The sequence below is a fragment of the Zootoca vivipara genome, chromosome 6 (genome assembly GCF_965207765.1).
Source record: "Zootoca vivipara chromosome 6, rZooViv2.hap1.1, whole genome shotgun sequence".
Taxonomy (NCBI): domain Eukaryota; kingdom Metazoa; phylum Chordata; class Lepidosauria; order Squamata; family Lacertidae; genus Zootoca; species Zootoca vivipara.
The window spans coordinates 47,569,624-47,574,423 of NC_142589.1; positions in this window are offsets into that span (position 1 = coordinate 47,569,624).

Sequence of the window (4,800 nt, forward strand, 5' to 3'; positions counted from 1 at the left end):
TAATAATAATAATAAGCGATAAAACATCAAACATTAAAACTTCCCTAAACAGGGTTGCCTTCAGATGTCTTCTAAAAGTCAGATATGTAGTTGTTTATTTCCTTGACATATGATGGGAGGGCGTTCCACAGGGCGGGCGCCACTACCGAGAAGGCCCTCTGCCTGGTTGGCTCTACCATTAGGTAAAGAGAGGCAGTGGATGTTGTGGGGGGCAGGGAGCAGTGGTAGACAGAGCTGAGTGTGCCATGTGCCCTGCCCTGTGTCCCTTAAACTGGTGCAGTGGAGGATGATGCCCATTACAATAGTTGGAATTAAGATTGAATTCCCAATCACCTCCCAAGAGGGGCTGGCTTCCCCAATAAGGGCAGCATTGGATTTAAAGGACAGCAAAATGCCACCCTCTGTGTCTGTTTGTTCCCGTCTGTCATCCCCAGCTCACTTGGAGTTCTGCCCCTCCGTCTCCCTCTTGTTTGCTAACCAACTCCAAGGACCTCCCCTCCAGCCTATGCAATTCAAAGCTGAAACACTAATGCTGGCCCAACAGCATCCAGCAAAGAAGAGGCATGTATTCAGCCAAAGTAGGAAATCTATTGTAAGTTGGACCTCGCTTACAAGGAAGATTCAAAACGCAAACCACACTCAGGCTCGCTTTTAACAAGAAGCAATTCCACCTTCAACAGTCTGCCATATCTCTGCAGTGCAGGAGGCTGCCACACTTTCTCTGGTTCAGTTATTGCCTCTGCCATGAATTGGCTTGATGGTGTCTGGTGAAACTACTCTTCTTAGCCTCAACTTCTCCATCTGCAATATGGAGATACTGTAATAATATTGATCTGCCTTACATGGAGTGCTCTCAGGATTCCAACAAGATAATGAAAACTGTGCATTAAACTTCCATAAGCTTTTTAAAAATAAATATGCTACATAAACGCTTAATTTATCTGCAGTGACACTTTGGTGGGAGATGTTCAGGGCCTTACTCAGCTGAATGCAATGAAGGGCTCTTGTTCAGCAACATCTGGAAGGCCAAAGTTTCCCAGCACCTGTTCTAAAACTATCAGATTGCATCACTGTTCCTGTCCAGATGTAACCAAGCCCAGCTCACAGGCATCCCTTGCTACCTTTGCCTGTCTCTCAAGTGGGTGAAAGTACATTCACCCTTTCACTGCCTGCATGGCAGATGGAACACAACGGAGTCTACACAGGATGAATTTCCAATGCTCTTCAACATAGCATGTCGGACTCAAGCAAGTGTTTCATTGACCTTCTGGTCTTAACTAAAACTGGAGAGCAGGTCTGTTTGTGACAGAGTAGAACTACATATTTGGATCAGAAGTTGTGTAACTAACAGATGTTCTGCTCTAAGGGATTTCAACAAGTTGGTGCAACAGCAGAAGCAGTAATTGGTTTGGGCCTTGTGGCTGTGTCCTCCTTTCTTTTCAGTGATCTCTGGAGGTTTTTTCTGCCCAAACAGAGCAATCTATGGGACTTCTGGTTTTGGCTGTTGACTTCAACAAGATGTGGACTGCACAGACAGATGTTTCATAACAAGCCATGTTGCCAGAGAACTGTTGGCAGCTGTTCATGCTACAGTACAGTGGATCCCCCTCCCCCGAATAGATAGAGCAGGATTTTGTACTGTACTTTCTTTAATATCCCTCTTTACAATCTTGCACATTATAATTAAAATTGCATGAGTGGTATATATACCTGAATGCCAAACAATACTGTACATTATGTGGCATTGGATGGAAGTGGTTACTCCAAGTTGTAGTCAGGGATAAAAACTAATAATGGGGGAGAGCTTGGGGGGGGGGGGTCAAGTCCCTTCCATGAATTTTCAGTTTCTTTGGTTTTTTTTTAAAAAAGTTTATAGCCTTATAGTTTATTTTATTTCCTATTTTATTTTATTTATAAGGAGATATGCAGGTAAGATCATTCCCTCTAATAGCAAATTCAGGTGGCTGAGTGTTAACAGGGTTATAGCCAAAATGGGGCCAGTAGGAAATAACAGGGCGCACTTGGACAAATCACAAGATTTGTAGAAGTACAAAACCCTAAAATGGGGGAAAACCCCTATGCAGTAGCTCAGTGAAGACTGAGCACACCCAATAGCTACAGACTCCTGTGTGTCAGGAAAGAAAAATGGAAAGCTCACGGGTTGGGTGAGGAGGAGAGATGGAGAGGAGGTTGCCTTGCTTGTGCTTCAGGATCCCTAAACAGGAGCACTCCTCTGAAGTGAGGATATACTACAACATTTTGTTGTTGTGGGTCCCACTTGCTCTTCCTGATTGCTTACTATATCTTCAATTGCTTACCTCTATCTTCCTCGGTCCCAGCTCCTGCCAACCTAGCAGTTTGAAAGCATGTCAAAATGCAAGTAGATAAATAGGAACCGCTACAGCGGGAAGGTAAACGGCGTTTCCATGTGCTGCTCTGGTTTGCCAGAAGCGGCTTTGTCATGCTGGCCATATGACCTGGAAGCAATACGCCGGCTCCCTCGGCCCATAATGCGAGATGAGCGCCGCAACCCCAGAGTTGGACACGACTGGACCTAATGGTCAGGGGTCCTTTTATCTTCCTTCTAGCATTCCATTTGGCGTGCAAAAATACTAGAAAAACCAGGATTATTTTAAAATCCTGCAAAATGTAAAAATGTATCTTAGTAATATTTAAATACATTTAATCTACTTAAATTATATATTCTGCATTTGCATTCTGGTTGTTCAGTAGCCACTCCCAGCCTCCCTAGCTCCCCTCACTACAAAAGCTGTGACCTTTGGAGGAAGAGGAGCAATTTTAAATCTGAAATACAAAAGCAGTTAAAAACAACAACACAACCCTTCCCTGCTCACCTTTCCTTGGTACCTGACTGCCCATTCCCCCCACCCCCTAAAAAGAAAAACCACGGGGAAGTTACATGAATGCCTGCCCTTTAGTTCTGAGTCCTTAAAGTTAGTGACAAACTGTTATAGGACTAAGAGCAGAGCACGTCAGCTGTATTTGCCTCCTGTAATTCTAGATCCTGCTTGTGTTTGCTCAGAAGTTCTCATTCATAGCAGCCACTCCCAACATCCCTAGCTCTAGTAGAAGATGCCTCCATGATTATGCAATTTGTATACATGTGTTAAAAATCTCTCCTTCTTTTGCTTAGCGGGAAATGACCAACCATTCATGTTCATGTTCATGCAAAAGGCAAAGAGTGGGCAAAGTGTTTCTTGCAGCAGCTTGAGAAGTTGCATCTCAACAGAAATATGTAGGTTATGGTTTTGGCACTAGTGTGATGATGCCTAGTTGTCCTGAGGGAATTTAGAAGCAGAATATTAAACTGGGGCAAATTGTTGAGCAAGAGGAAAGATATTAGGCATCCATTCTGCCATATAGCATTGATCCAGTGATATCTTACAGGCATGGGTGCCCTGATTCCCCCTGCCTGCACATTTTTGCATCCATTCTACCTACCACATAGCATTGATCCCACAGTACTTTGCAGCTTTGGGTACACTATCTATCTAGGGAGCTCCCTCTGTCTGCAAATAGGATTGCAGATTTAGGCATCTATGCATATGAGGCTGCTGGATCTGGCCCATCCAGTCCAGCATCCTGTTCTCACAGTGGCCAACCAGATGCCTGTTGGAAACCGGCAAGCTGGACAAGAGCGCAAGAACACACTCTCTTCCTGTGGTTCCCAGCCACTGGTATTCAGAAGCATTGCTGCCTCCCAACTGTGGAGGCGGAGCACAGCTATTGTGGCTAGTAGTGATTGATAGCTCTCTCCTCCATGAATTTGTCTAATCTTCCTTAAAAGCCACTCAAGTTGGTGGCCACTGCTGCCCTCTGTGGAAGTGAGTTCCATTGTTTAACTGAGCACTGTGTCTGTTACAGCATGTAACTTGCCACCTGGGTGCTCTGATGTTTTATGTGGTGCTTCCAATGTCTGCAAGTTGTTGTTGTTGTTGTTGTTGTTTAGTCAGAGCATGCCAGGCACTCCTGTCTTCCACTGCCTCCTGCAGTTTGGGCAGACTCAGTTTGGTCTGCAAGTAGGAATGCTTAAAATTTCTAGTACAGAGCCTCTGATTCAATGCAGCTGGTGAGAATTTTTGCCAAGTGGTGCCAATATTCACTTGCTGAATATTAAGGTTTTGGGCAGTTGTTAAAGGCAGGAGTCCCACTAGGGGAAAAAAAGATGCAAAGACTGACACCTACATTTCAACAGAGCCAGCTAATCATTACACAGCTCTGCTGTTTCTTCCCTGGATCATTTGTACAGCACATCTCTGGAGTAGGGTGTTGGGCTGCGCTTGGCATGCCTCTGAAAAATTACAGCTGTTTTCAAATGTAAAGGAAAAGGGGGGCAGGCATTCACAATTTCTTTCATCAGTCTGGAGAAGGGTCATAGCTCAGTGGCAGAGTTTCTGCTTTGCATGCAGAAGTTCGCAGGTTCAATCCCCAGCACAGCCATGTGAAAAATGTTTGTTAGGATTATTTGCTGATATTTAATTTTACATGTTTAGCTGGCTGGCTCCCTGATCAGAACTGTTGAACCTGGGACCTTCTGTGCTGCGCTATGAATTATGTCCCCCAGCAATATATGTTTACTTCAACAATTTTTTTTTGGGGGGGGGGGGTTAGCTGGTGGTAGAGCAGATACCTTGCATGCAGAAGGTCCCATATTCAACCCCTGCATCTCTACCAGGTTGGGGTAGGAAAGACTCCTTGTCTGAAATCATGGAAGAACTGTTGATAGACTTGGTATAAGGCAACTTCCTGTGTTGATGCATTTGCTGTGGAAAGGTGGTG